This window comes from Cornus florida, unplaced genomic scaffold, assembly GCF_030987335.1.
Source record: "Cornus florida cultivar Cherokee Brave unplaced genomic scaffold, ASM3098733v1 CherokeeBrave_3.0.0_Hap2_Chr04, whole genome shotgun sequence".
NCBI lineage: Eukaryota > Viridiplantae > Streptophyta > Magnoliopsida > Cornales > Cornaceae > Cornus > Cornus florida.
This window is the reverse complement of record NW_026775574.1, coordinates 12,636,418-12,652,174: the sequence shown is the minus strand read 5'-3', so window position 1 is coordinate 12,652,174 and position 15,757 is coordinate 12,636,418. Positions and strand designations below refer to the sequence as shown.

Below are 15,757 nucleotides of genomic sequence, written 5' to 3'. Positions count from 1 at the left end.
AAATGATTAAACAACTGACTAGGATGGGATTAAGGTCAAAGGAGTTTTTATAAAATGAAATGGTAGATTGGTCTAGGTATGAATATTATTTTAATAATTATTTAATAGGTATGGAAATTTAATAAACCTATTAATGGATGTGATTAGTATAGTATATATAATTATATATAGACATGTATATCGTGCTTTATTAAAGTTAAAACTTTATTAGGTTTGGTTTTGATCAGAGATGATCTGCTTATTGGTTTTCAGAGGCCTGGTAGAGTGAACTTGCTCGTAGGGTTTAACCCACGATTTATTTTTCAGGTTATTAGAGGTTCCAGTCTCGAGGTTGAGGATCCGCAGCTGGGAGACTGTCATTCGTCTATTCATCTTGTGTACTTTTAAATAGTATTGGATTATTGGATAATGTTTTAAGGGGTCCTTGAGTTATGGGATTTCCGAATTGTAATTGTTGGAGAATCATTAAGTAATATTTATTTATTAGTTTTCTTCAGCGGTTTATTTATTCTTTATTATTCATCTTTGTATTCTGTGCTTGTTAAATACTTAAATTGTTTTGATATCCTTTGATTTTGTGCGCGGACTTGATCAATCCGTGTTCCAAAATTAGGGGTATCACATGGCTCTATTTTACCCAACATACAAAAAAAATGTTAATGATAACTTACTAACAAATCTTATTGTACTTATTAGCTCTATTAAATGGCATGAAGAGCATTTTATATATGTACCTTGGCTTTTTTATCCAACTCTTATCCATATTGGTTTCTTTCAACTTGTGCCCATGAGAGGAAACTATTTCATTAATTACTTAAATATCAAGTAAATCATAAAAGGAAACATTTATGAAAAAAATTCAGCCAAATGTAATTAACCTTAGAAATAAAACTCAGATTTCAAACTGAGAACAGCATTTAAGTTCGATGAAAGCTATCATGAGATTAGGGCAGGGTTTAAGAAGATTCTAATTAAATCTGATTCATTATAAATTAATCTGATTGCATCAAGCAAGGTTCAATTTAGAACTACACTAAATTCTAAGAAATTTTCTGTATTTTCTCCAGCAGTCGACATGTGAAAATTAGCAGCAACATTAGATTCATAGAGCCAGCCTTCTGGGTAGACATAGCCAGAAGCAATTTGTGTATTAGAAAGCGTAATAGTCTGAGGGGGAACAACTATTATTTGAAAGTGTAATATAATAGGCCAATCAAGCCGTGTCATTGACTGATCAAATGAAGGTTCAGAAGATTTTCTGAATTAAGATGTGTGACTGAGATTTTTCAGCTGACAAACGTGTCATTTTCTAATGGCTAAATCTAACAACTTTCGTCTTGTGAAATGCACTTGCATTGCTAGTATTAACCAAAATTTATGTCAATCAAATCAAATAAAAAAAAAATTCATCAGAAATTTCCATCCTCCTCTTTGTAGGTCCATATAAACCAAGGAGATAAAAAAAAAAAAAAAAAAAAAAAAAAAGGAAATGAAAAGATAAAGAAAATGGAAAATGATTTAGATATATATATAGAAATAAAGGAAATGGGTAGAATTATATGGGTCTTGCAGGAAATGCATACCTTCACCTCCCACATGGTGTTGAAGGTTCAAATCGCTATGGGCTCAAATGTACACTTTGGATATGTTTGCTTACCTACTTGAAAATAATAATAATTATCTAATTTTGACTTGATAATATAGTAGTGTCCATTGTTCAGAAATTTGAGAAGATTGAAAACCTATGGGTAAAGAGAGAGATGTTTTTCATGTTCTCGAGAAAATGAAACACAAGTTGGACCTTGATCAGTTCAGTTCTTCAGAAAGGACTGTGTTGAGTTTCATTGCCTACATGAACAAATCTGCATTCAGAAACTCCATTTCAGGAGCAAATGATGGGCCTTGATGCACCAAGGATGGTTATGAGCATACTGTGCCTCACTGCAAAAAGCGTAATTCCAAAGGTTTGTCAAACTTCATACTAATTGTGATTGATGCCAACACCGGACCTTTCTTGGAACTATGTTCCATTGTGACTAACTTTACGAAAGACATTCAGAATTCACAATGTAGGGTTCTATGGTTAGACAACTCAGTAATGTGCAACTCTCATTCAAGAGAACTGGAGGAGGATAAGCAAACTCCTCTATATGATCACATTCTGTCAAAACCATTTTTTCACATTTATATCAAGTCCTAGGACTACTGCCTGAATTTGGGACAGCTCAAGAAATGCAACATCTCATCAATCGAATAATTTGATTAGCATGAGGCTTCAGGCAGGAACTTATTCGCCTCACCATATGCAACAACTTAAATATCATGCAATTATTAATTTCAACAACTATTAATTTTAGAGTTCTAATTATATATAGCTTTTCAGTTCATTAATTAGAACCATTTATAAAATCAAGGTACTTGCCTCTATATCACAATTACCTTGATACTGTGTGTATCAAGATGGCTGACCAAATATCTGGACAACCAGAGGTCCAACAAAATGGCACATATCCTTGCTTTAGATTAATTGCAAGCAAGATAAGATCTTGAGATCAATTGATAACATATCATTCTATTAAACTTTCTAAAAAGCATGTTTTTGATAAGTTAGATTTTCTAAAAAGTATTCAGAAGTTCAATTTGACAAAAGACAGAATGTGTAATACATGAACTTAAAGATCAATTATTGTAAAGCAGAAAAAATTCTGAAAACATTAATTTTTTGTGACCCACATATTTAAGAACTTAACGCATATTATACCAAGAGTGAATTTATATGAAGATTAAAATTAATTTCTTGTCACCTACCTGAATGCAGTGACTTCCACAATTTGTGTCTCAATCTGAAGCAGAAACAGACCAGCCTTAGATATCACTTCTATAACTCTCAATTAAGTATATATATTTTTTATTTATTTAAGTACATAAACTACAGACTTGATCACTTACTCCTACCTCCTCTTTCACTTCTCTGATAGCAGCTGCTCATATTTCCTCACCCTGCATAACAGAAAGATGGAGGGAAAAAAATGATATCCCAACAATCTATTAACAACAGAGATGATACCTGAAACTAAAATGATATCCCAACAATCTACTAACAATAGAAATTATAACAGAAATGATAGAGAAATCTTGCATCGAACATTTTTAAAAAAAACATGCACTATAATGGAGTCTGGAATGACAACTTTACTGAAATTAGCACAATAGGACTCCATAAAACTGCAATTCTTAAAATACTTGTGCTTGAGAATTTTGTACAGCAATGAATCATCCCCAATCGCAAATTTCCATACCAACTTAAATAAAAGGACTGCATTAAAGTCTTCAAAATCCCTGAAACCCAATTGGCCTTCTTTCTTAATTCCCAATAATGTATTTCAGAGACTCGGTTGATTTTAAAATTTTCTCCCCTCCCACTTCAAAAAAAATCATAATATTGCACATCAGCTATACGTTCTTTTTGAGTCAAAGAGACTAATATGTCACTGATGTTCCTGTTGAATCACAGAGTGTCACTGATGTAGCAAAATGGGGCGCAATTAGCGGGGTGGCGAAATAAGTTGAGGAATTGATGAAGCACAGTTTATAAAGGTAATTGGGGTAGAAGTTGAAGGACCTTACTGGGACTTTTATGTGCTGAGAATCCAAGACTACCTTACACAATGAAGTAAATGATTGATTGACTGTCTAAGAGGATTTGATTTTGGATATATACTGTTGTAAAGCATAAAACGGAAGCGAAGAGATAAATAAAACAAGCAGAACACACAGATATTAGGTGGTTCAGCCACTAGGGCCTACATCCACGGACAAAGAGCCCAAAGGGCTACATCACTTTTATAATACTCTCTCAATTCATATACAATACAATGGTGGAGGCTCCTTTATATAGGAGAAGAAACTGTAAGTGTCATGCTTTCCTTTTTTGTCCGTCCCAAAATAAGTGTCCACTTTCCTTTTTCAAACAAGTTATTTCACATCATTCCAAAAATATCCTTTGAGTTCAAATTTTAAACTTCAATATTTAAAACTTAAAAGGGCAATATAGTAATTTTCCAGGCAGACAATACATGGTCCCACATGTCCCCTTAAAAATTACTACTCCCCATAAGTGACACTTATATTGGGACGGAGGGAGTAGGAAACAATGAGGATTTTTCTCCACTGATTCCTCTAGTAACACCAAATCTTCAATAATAGGAAACAACATCAATTACTGAAAGATTTTCCTCCATTGATTTTTCCATTAAATCTTCAATACTCCCCCTTAAGTTGGAGCATGCATGCCCAACTTGCCATTGAGATGACGAGTAACAACAAGTGTGAATGATGAAGAGAAAAGAGAGACAAAGAACAATGCTACCAAACACACCGACAACCCAAACAAGTTAACAAAAAACTGCCGGAGACACGGCAAAGGCGAGGACAATGCTACCAAACGCACCGGCAGCCCAAACAAGTAGATAAAAACTGCAGAAGACACCGTAAAAACGAAGACAATACTACCGAACACACCGGCAACCCAAACAGGTCAATAAAAACTGCCGGAGACACGGCAAGGGCGAAGAACATTACTGCCGAACAAACCGGCAGCCCAAACAAGTCACAAATAGTACCAACAAACCCTTAGGCTTCGTTTGGATACATAGGAGAGAAAATAAAGGAAAGGATTATAAGAGAAAAGAAAAGAAAAGAAATGAAAGGATTGCTTTAAATTATATTCATGTTTGGATAGATAGGAAAGAAAAGAAAGGAATTGCAATATTGTTGTTTGGATAACACAAAGGAGAGAAAAGAAAGGAATTGGCAATAATGAAATTACCATCTTACCCTTGTTGGGGATGGGGTTGAACAGTTTCCATTTCCTCTCTCTTGTTTTACTTGGGTTCAGTTCTTCATGTTCTAGGGTTGATATTCTTCTGTATCTTTTGCTCCACCTGTCTGTGGCTCATCGTAGAGGACTCTAATTTTCTATATTATTGCCTTTGCTTTCTCGATTTTATTTTTATTTGTCAAACACTTTTTGTTCCACTGTGTGTTATTTCGGCTTCCGTTAATTGATCTTTTGCAAGAAATGAATAAATAAATAAAAATTGATCTTTTGCACTTCAACTTTATGCAACCCACATTTGTTAGATTCTTAATTTCTTTAAGTGCAACTTACCTTGATTATTTATTTCTTTTATTTAATTATTTTTGAGTATTTTCCTATTTCTCTAATAAACAAGTATTGGAACAATATTTTTAAATACAATTTGGTATATAGTAAATTGGGTGCGTCAATCTGTTGACGGTAATCGCCTCCTTCCAAATCACAGATCCTCTCTCTCATCTCCCTCTTCACCCGAAGCCCCCTCAGAAACCCTAGTCCTTATCTCATCTCTCCCCTCTGTTCAACCCCATCACCACTGCGAGCCACACCCTCTCTTTCTCTGTATTTTATGGCGCCATCTCAGGCCGACGTGCCTTCAACAACTCCAGCGAGCTCTTGGCCTCATCGGCTAAGCCTCCTTCTCCATCGCGGGTCTCCTTCTCCATCTCGGTCTCTCTCTTGTCAAGTCATTTACGGCCAAGGAGAACTCGCCACTGCAAGCGCCGACGATCTCTGCAACTTCCGGTGACTTTTCCGTATGGTCATCAGCATCCATGGGAGGGCAACCTTTGTCATTAGCTCCCTTTCTATCCAAATCCCTCCAAATCTTGTCACATTTGGAGGGATTCCAAATGAGGGATTTGGAGGGATAGCAATCCCTCCAAATCCTTCCAAATCATTTCTTTCCCCTTCAAATCTTTCCAAACACAACACTCCTTATCCTTTCTTTTCTTTTCTTTCCAAATCCCCCCAAATCTTCCCATCCAAACGAAGCCTTGGCAACATCAGATGCTAAGGGAATACCCCGAAACAAGGGTCTGAACCTAGGAAGAGAAATTAGGCGCTGATACCATGTTATAAAGCATAAAACGGAAGAAAGAGCCCAAAGGGTTACATCACTTTTATAATACTCTCTCAATTCATATACAATACAATGGTGGAGGCTCCTTTATATAGGAGAAGAAATTATGAGAATGGAAAGAATTAGAAAATAGGAAATAAGGAGGATTAGAAAATAGGAAATAAGGAGGATTTTTCTCCACTGGTTCCTCCATTAAATCTTCAATATATGCATACATCTAACACTCAGATCAACTTACACTAAAGAACCGGCAAAATTTATGCAGCATGTTTATATTTTTATTTATCTTTTTGAACAACTAGTGATTACCATGGTTAACTGTGGAATGAATTATTTACATTCTCTAATTCAAACCCTTTCATGCTTCTAAAGCTTTGTGGTTTCTTCATCCTATACAAATTCGGTACTTAATCAGGTTGAGTGGACACGAGCTCATCTACAACACAGACCACTGTGAAGAGCTAACTTGCACATGAATTGATTAGATTGTTATCCTACACCTAAAGTAGGGGAAGCCAAAAGCTAGAAAGATATTTCTTCACACAATAATACACACACACACACACACACACATATATATATATGAACAAACAAATACATACATACATATATATGTACAAGCATGCATACGTGGATGTGCACCGCTCTTTGATTTCGCTTGAAGAGGAAGATGCGCACAAAATTTGAAATGTTCAAAATTAACAACAAATTCGACTGAAATTTAATTCAAAAAAGTGTGAAAGGAATCAAATTATGTAAATCCAGACCCGAGCGATGCAAACACACATAGATACATATATGTGTATATATCGCTCTTTCATTAATTTCATCACTCATTTCGAAGATCAGTACAAATTCATTATGAGAAATCGGAAAACTTCAAAATTAACAAAAAATATATATAGATTGAATAAAATTCAAATAAAGAATGTATTGAATCCTCACACTCAGATATGTACATACTCCCAAAACAAAACCCTAGAAAACTATTGATCCAGACTCCAGTGAGAGAGAGAGAGAGTAAAACACAAAGATTAAAAAGAAATAACAGAACAGATTCCCTATTGAACAACCACTCCATTGTTATACTAAAAACAAAAGTGACAATTAAAAGGCTGAGAACTGTACTATACAAGCCATTTCTTCACTACATTTTGGCAACAGCAGAAAGTTCCTCATTTGTGCTCAGGTCCTCCATACCCTTAATGCTCATTTCTGAGCAGATTATGTGGGCCTCTTGCAATCTCCCTTCCTCTCTAAGGCTGGAGGAAAGCTCATTACAAATACTGATATTTGGAAGAAAACCATTCTCAAGCATTTCTCTGTACCAATCATACGCCCCAGTTAAATCCTTAAGCTGCCAATGTCCCTTAATCAGTATGCTATAAGTATCCGCTTTAGGGACCAATCCTTTAGCCTTCATATCATTGATGAGACGCTCTACTTCCTCTAACTTTCCCTCCTTAAAGCGTGCCATAATCAAACTATTGTAGGTCATCTTGTCGGGATGAATTCTCTGATCTAGCATCTCACGGTACAAGGCAAATGCTTTTTGAACATCTCCATGCTCTGTGTAACAACGAATGAGTTCATTATATACACATCGATCAGGAGTCAAGTTCATCTGCGACATATCTTGAACCATTTTCTCCACTAGCACCAGTTCTCCCTTGCTACATACACTAATTAGAGGATAAAAGGTACTCAAGGAAGGTTTAATGCCAGACTTTTTCATATTGTCATATAACTCTAAGCATTTTGGAGCGTTCCCTGTACTGGAATACCCTGAGATTAAGGGATTGTATGTGATCATATCAGCACTTAAACCTCTACTTGTAATATAGAGAGCCAATTCTTCAGCTTCCACCACTCTACCCTTTTTGCAGAGCCCATTTATGATTACATTGTATGTTACCACTGTGGGAACTACATCATTTCTCAACATCTCATCTAAAAACCTGAAAGCATCTTTCAACTTCACCCCTGTGCAGTGACCATTAATAAGCATATTATATATTTGCACATTCGGCATAACCCCTCTATCTACCATATCCCGGAGGATTAGTTCGGCTTCAAGAAGCCTACCATCTTTGCATAAACAATTTATAAGTGAACCATAGCTTACAACATTGGGCTTCAATCCATTACTTTCCATTTCTTCAAGAATCTGGAAACACCTCTCGAACTGGCAACTCCGTCCATATCCATCAATTAAGGTGTTATATGTCTGTGCATTTGGGGGAGCTCCTTTCTCTGCCATCTTCTTCAACCATTCCTCAGCTTCATCCATTTTACCCAATTCACAGAACTTGTTGATCAGTGTATTAAATGTAACGCAGTCAGGATTCAATCCATGAATTTCCATTTGCTCAATGGTTGAAAGGGCTTTCCCCATATCACCAGCATGGCAATACCCATTCACAATTGTGCTATATATCACCACTGTTGGAGCAAAACCATTTTCTATCAAAACTTTCAAAACCTCCTGAGCCTTATCCATCTTTCCTTCCTTGCACAATCCATTCAACAAGACACTACAAGTGTGGCCATTTATCCGAACCCCTTTCTTCACTGCATCTTCATATAAAGCCAACGAAGCATCGGCATTACCACACCTCGAATGCCCATCAAAAATAATACTATAAGTGAACCCATCAGGAACAAACTCATAAGCTTCCATCTCCTCCAACACCCTCCTCGCCTCCTCCATCCTCCTCGCCCGACAAAGCCCACTTAGCAACGAATTAAATGTAACGAGATTCGGCTCCACATTCTCCAACTTCATCCGTTCCCGAATGTTAAACGCGTCCTCCAAATTCCCCACCTTGCAGTACCCATCAATAAGTGTATTATACGTAACACGGTTAGCAACCACCCTTTTATCAATCATTTCATCAAACAGCTTCTGTGCATCCTCTATTCTCTTCTCCTTACAAAACCCACCAATCAAAACATTATATATAAACCCATTGGCGCTCATTCCACGCTTTTTCATGGAATTCATCACATCCACCGCCCTTTTCAAGTCACCCAACTTCACCGCAGACTGCACAGCCTTACCATAAGTAAATTTATCGACCCAAATGCCCGAATCGACTTTCAGAGAATAAATCAAGGGTCTTACTATACTGACCTAAAGAGATTAAAGATTCAAGTAAGAGATTGAAGGACGACAAAGAAGGAATGGTCCCATATTTCTTGACTAACATGTACAGCTCTATGGATTCATTGAGTAGCTTTGAATCAGCACAGACTGATAAGAGGATGCTTGAGAAGGTGGGTGTTAAGGAAGGCGAAGAAGAGAGAGAGAAGAGAGAGAAAAGGTCAGAGGGGGACGAGAATGGAGACTTGGAGATGATCAGAGACTTCATCAGCCTTTGGGCGGTCTCGTTGCGACCCTGTTGGAGGAAGATTCGAAGGTTACGAACTTGTTCGTGGCGGTCTTTGTCTTGAGGGCTGATGAGTTTGTCGTCGTCGTCTGGTTCGTGGATGGGTTCGACGTGGTCGACCGTGGGTGGTACAGAACAGAAGCATTTGCCGAGCGGGACACAGGGGGAATTGGGGGATTTGTGGAAGGTATTTGTTGGCAACTTCTGAAGAAGGTGGTAACGTCTTGCCATTTCCGCCATCGAAGAAGAAGAGGTTTGATTTTTTGAATTTAAAGCCTTCTTAAAGCTTCGAGTGGGCCTTATTGGGTGGTTATTTATAAAAAGATATGAGTTGGGCCAGTATTGTTATTTTTGGACTCGAAAAATGAGCCCAAAGCTTGGATGGACGCATGGTTATTTTGAAGAGGATTAAAGTCATAGTTCCAACTCAAACACGGACATATTCGAAAAACTGGCATCATCATCTCCCCTACAAATAATCCCACACTATTTATCAGTAATTTCATTTGTGTAATTACTTGTTATGTTTGATTTCATACCAAATTTAATTCAAGTGAGAAGATGATACTGTGGTAATTTTGTAACGGTTAGATTTAACCTTGAAAATGTTTAGGGAAAGCAGGATTTACACTTCGACAATAAGTTAAAATAGAGCAATGCTTTGAAGAAGGTGCATTCAATAAGCTCAACACTGTTGGATTGGCTTATAATTATCCAGGATTATTTAGTATTAAAAAAAATTATAGCAATGCTTTGAAGAAGGTGCATTCAATAAGCTCAACACTGTTGGATTGGCTTCTAATTATCCAGGATTATTTAGTATTAAAAAAAATTATATTTTTTTTGAGATTCCTTTGCCATTTTTTCTTTTACTTTAACATGAAACTTACCCTCACACTTTTTGTTAAAAAATATATATTACTATATAATTGTGGAACAAAATCATAAAAGTTGTTTGTGCTCTTTAACATAAGTATCAAAGCCAAGTTGTTCTTGTAATTCCATCAAGAATTTGAGGGGCAGTATTGGAATTATTATCATAAAGCATATTCTCTATGTCTTCACATTTTTTTCCCGACTAGTTCGGGCTTTTTCCGTTGTTTCGGACACCTTTTCATCATCTTTCAAGGTGTTTCTTTAGCAAAGCTGAGGAGGAGTGTTAAAATATATAAATATTTCTATATAATTGTGGATCAATATCCTCCATCAATCATGATGATCCAGTCAATTTATTTACAGTTATAAATATTTTTATATGAATGTAGAGCAAATCCTCCATCAATCACGGTGCCTCCTTTAACTATTATACACCTTCCATATATATATTTAGCATGCCTATATATAGGTTATCTTAATAATAAAAATGTAGTCCGTAATGGCTCTTTATCTATAGATGTCGGCTTTAGTGTCAAACCATATATATGCATCTATTTTATCTCTTCCTTTTTCCTATTTGCATTTCTTATTTCCGTATCCAAAATTCAAACACTTTTATTCATAGAAGCAACTATTAACTTTCTATTTTGAAGGTTAAAAAAAAAAAAAAAATCTGTAGGTTTATTATTTTTTTTCTTTGGTACAAATTGTTTTGAATTATTATAACATTGACTCACTCACTTGCTTAAGGCTTTTAAAAGTTGAGTACCTATCTATTTTTATGTTTTTTTTTTTTGTCTTCAAGGCAATAAGGTTAGATTAAGGATTAGAGGTGCCAAGGCTCGAAATGACAACGGGGAGTAACCCAACCACTAAGCCATAAAGATGTTGAAAATAACAATTTAAAAAAAAAAAAAAAAAAAAAAAAAAAAAAACAATTAGACGGTGAAATCCACCATTAAAATGCATTATTGCGGGATAGGCAATTATTATCACCATTAATTTAATAGCTATGCTAGTGACAATGGCACCAGCATAATTGTAGTACTTAGTGTTGACACCCTTTTTGGTAAATTTTGTATTAATGACATGGCAACCAATTTGGGTATAAATTGATACGTGAAAAAGGTTACAGAAGATACATTCAGAGGTAAAGGAGATTAAAGCATTTGAATTATTTATTGCATAGGGATTATAATTTTAGTATTTATCTTTTAGTTGATGTAAGTTAAATATTTATGTTTATCTTTAGGATTAGTTTATTTTAAACTTATAGTTTGTTGGGTTATCGATAGGATTAGATTTTATTTGAAATTAGTAATTAGTTATCTGATAGAGTTTGATATATTTAAAATGTTTATGTCTAGGAGTTTGTTAATATTTTATTCTATAAATAATCAAGGAGACATGCTGAGATAGAGGTCCAGCACCCTCAGAATCTATTTATTTGTTTGCTTTCTCAAGCACTTTTCCCAAATAGCATCCTTGTTATCTCTATCTCTCTCCCTCTCTGTTTCAATCTCGTTCTATTTCTTTCCCTATATCTCTGTCTCTCCATCTATTCTCCCTATTACTTTCTATATCTATATTTTCTCCCCTTTCTATTCTCATATTATTACTATATATTATTCATTGATAAAGTTTGTTTAATTAAGGCAATTAGAACTTAAAGAGGAGTTATATTTGTTCTCTTTCTCCTCAAATCGCTTGATAGTCAATATTCTCAAAGAGACTAACGTTGATAACTCACACTCGAACTATACAATTGGTTCTATCACGCCCGTAAATATCAAATTCAGAATCGGATCTAAGGAGCCAATTTTAGCGTCAACATTCTTGGCACACCCAATGGGACCCCACTAGGTGAGTGATTTATATTAAAAATATGCAGTCGGCTTCTCAATCAAATCAGTCGATGTACCAGTATTTTAATCAGCCATATGGTTAGATAGATGATTATCAGCATGTTCCAGAATTCGTTGATTATCGGCATGTTCCAGAAGTCACTGATTATCGGCATGTTCTAACAGAAGCCGATTATCGGCAGACGCCAACAGTCTCTGATTATCGGCATGTTCCAGAAGTCGCTAATTATCGACATATTCCAACAGAAGCCGATTATCGGCAGACGCTAACAGCCGCTGATTATCGGCATGTTCTAGCAGTCAATTATCAGCAACCAGTTGCTGATTATCGGCAGACGCCAACAATCGATTATCCGAAAGTTCCAGTCGCCGATTATCGACAAGTGGTAAATCAACAAATGGGAGAATTTAAGGAGGCACTTGCAGATTATCGGCAAGTGGTAAATCAGCATGTCACCCCCGTATCACAATCTTCGGTACTCGAAGGGCAGCCGATGGCCAATCAGCAAGAAAGTTAGCCAGAATTTAAGCAGAGGATGAAAACACTAATAGCTTAAATACGGGAGGAGCCAATAGTCGCTGATTATCGACAAGTTTTAGAAACCGATTATCGATAGACGCCAACAATCGATTATCGGCAAGTGGTAAATCAGCACGTCACCTCCGTATCACAATCTTCGGTACTCGGGGGGCAGCCGATGGCCAATCAATAAGAAAGTTGGCCAGAATTTAAGCAGATGATGAAAACACTAATGCCTCAAATATGGGAGGAGATACCCAAAGAGGGGAAGGAAAGAAAGAATTCCTACAAGGGTACTTACTATAAAGACCCTAATTATGAAGTGTTCTCGGCTAAAGTTGATAATGAACTGGAAGTTGATGTTGCCGAGATTAACATAAAAAAGCCTTACATATGTAAATCAGCATGTCACCATAGTTGCTACCATGAATGGAAAGGTACAAATCGGCTGGAAGCAAAGCGGTTGATGTACCAGAATTCCTTGCCGATTGTAACATCTAATAATCGACAAAAACAATCATCGGCTGGAAGCAAAGCGGTGGATGTACCAGAATTCCTTGCCGATTGAATTGTTTTAACTCGCTGTCCTCAGCCCAACTTCAAGAAAAAAAGAAAAAGACTAGCTGATGTTAATTTTACAAGGGTATTTACAAATCAGTTAAGAAAATCAGCTGAGGCAAAATCGGCTACGACAAAATCGGCTGAAAGAAAATCGGTTAAAAAACCAGCAGCTGCCCGGGGGTATGTTATTGTAAACCCCCAACAAAAGTTAGTTGATCCATACGCTTCACTTCAGCATGCTGATTATAGTTGGGTAATGCTTGCCGATCAATGGATTTTTAGGCATGATGCAGTCCTGCCGATTGAGTTGAATGTGAAATCGGCTAAAAGGAAAGCTAAGAAAACTCCTTGCTGGCACAGTATCATTCATTTAGTAGAGATAATAGGCAGATCGGCTAGAATGACGATTCACAATAATTTAATTCCTGCCGATCATGATCATGATTTGCTAATGGAGTTAGAAAATGCATGGGAGGCAAGTCCTTCCTAGGTTTATAGGCTGGCAATATCAGCAAACTACCTGAAAATCTAGGAAGAAGCCTAAATCAGCAGATTTGGTTAATATGAAATAAAGATCATCTTAGAGGTGATTCAAAAGAAATAAAGCTTTGGAGCTCGTTGATTTGCAATCTGATTCCAAGTAACTAGCACAGCCTTTGTTCAAAATTTCCTTCCAATGTACTTTAAATTTCAAATATCTTACCGGTTTGGGCGGCCGACAGCCGATAAGATATTTAAAATTGTGAGGCATTGTTGATACTCTTTTTGGTAAATTTTGTATTAATGACATGGCAACTAATTTAGGTATAAATTGACACGTGAAAAAGGTTACAGAAGCTACATTCAGAGGCAAAGAAGATTAAAGTATTTGAATTATTTAATGGATAGGGATTATAATTTTAGTATTTATCTTTTAGTTGATGTAAATTAAATATTTATATTTATCTTTAGAATTAGTTTATTTTAAACTTATAGTTAGTTGGTTTATCGATAGGATTAGATTTTATTTGAAATTAGTAATTAGTTATTTGATAGAGTTTGATGTATTTAGAATGCTTATACATAGGAGTTTGTTAATATTTTATTCTATAAATAATCAAGGAGGTATGCTGAGATAGATGTCCAGCACCCTTAGAATCATTATATTTATTTATTTGCTTTCCTAAGAATGATTTTCTTCACGTAACCTCACTTTTTGTGCTCAGATTTAGTTCTGATTTTACATGCATCCATGATATTTAAATTATATGCTTTGTGTATTTTTACTTTTCTATAAAAGTATACTAGTTGTTTAGTTTTACGTAAAAGGGCATGGATGCATAGTTTCTTAGAAAACATTATTTATTTTTGGATTTTTTCGTAATTATAGAAAATAAATATTTTTCTTTTTAGGGACCTTTTTGCAATTAATTTTGAAAGATATTTTTAAAAAAGATCTTTTTGCAACTACCGAAAAAGTGTGACAAGTGTCGCATTCTCATTGGTCCACTTGTAAGCATCTCATTGGTTCACACTTAGAAGCCTTGGATGATGACATGTGGAGGGTGGAGATTCACCCACTTGTTGGCCTAACATTGGTGCATTTGTTGGCTTGGATTGTTGACAAATGTAGATTAAGCCTAGAATGAACCATTGGATTAATGACAAGTGTAGGCTCTAAATTAAAGTCTAGCTTTTGTGTGTGTGAGAGGATGGTGCAAGCCTAGGTGTGTTTGACTTCCATTGACAAAGTGAGTGGAGGAATACGTACACTAAAATGTTTTATTTATTTCATTTTACACATTAAACTTCTTCTTCCTCACTTAGAACCCTAGCCACCATTGAAGGAAACCATTAACCTAGGCTTAAAACATTGGTTTTGATCTCTTTCCACTCACCTTAAACCTAAAAGTTTGGAACTAACGTTGATAACTCACATTCGAACCATATAATTGGTTCTAGCACGCTCGTAAATATCAAATTCAGAATCGGATCTAAGGAGCCGATTTTAGCATCAACACTTAGACCGTTGAATGTGACAAATATGACTGCTAGTGGTCTAGCGGTACCAGAATCCTACTTTTCAAATAGAGATCAAATATTTGAGTTTCGGTGAAAACATGTTTGTGTGAATACCAATTAAAAAATATATATATATAGTTGAAAAGTGACCGTCACAACCACCATCACAACTGTAGCACAAAATTTCATTTACTTAGAAAGAAAGCAAAAGTCAAGATATGTCGCACCAAAAAAAAAAAAAAAAAAGTGAAAGGAAAAAAGTCCGAAGATAACAAAGAAAGGAATACCTTAATGCAATTGGTCTTATTTTAAGTCCATGGTACAATAAAATAAAATTAAGTAGTCTCTTACGAAAATGTTCACACTTAAATTAGTCATGATTCCTTTTTCAAGGACCATTATTTTTTTAGCTTAAACATATGTTGTCTACCCATTACATTTTTCATTATTTTTTGCAATGGGTACTAGTGTCATCTTTAGCGTCAAAGGAATCCTATGTAAAAAATAAAAATAATACTTATATATATATATCCCACATCAAAAGTTCAATTTTGATAGGACACAAAACTATTTATTTAAATTTAA

The 15,757-nt window shown here is 35.6% G+C and overlaps 1 pseudogene; it reads right to left on the bottom strand.

Annotated features, from left to right (window-relative positions):
- Positions 1–6,994: 6,994 nt before the first annotated feature.
- Positions 6,995–9,589, bottom strand: LOC132304728 (pentatricopeptide repeat-containing protein At5g12100, mitochondrial-like; annotated as a pseudogene).
- Between the last annotated feature and the right edge of the window lie 6,168 nt (positions 9,590–15,757).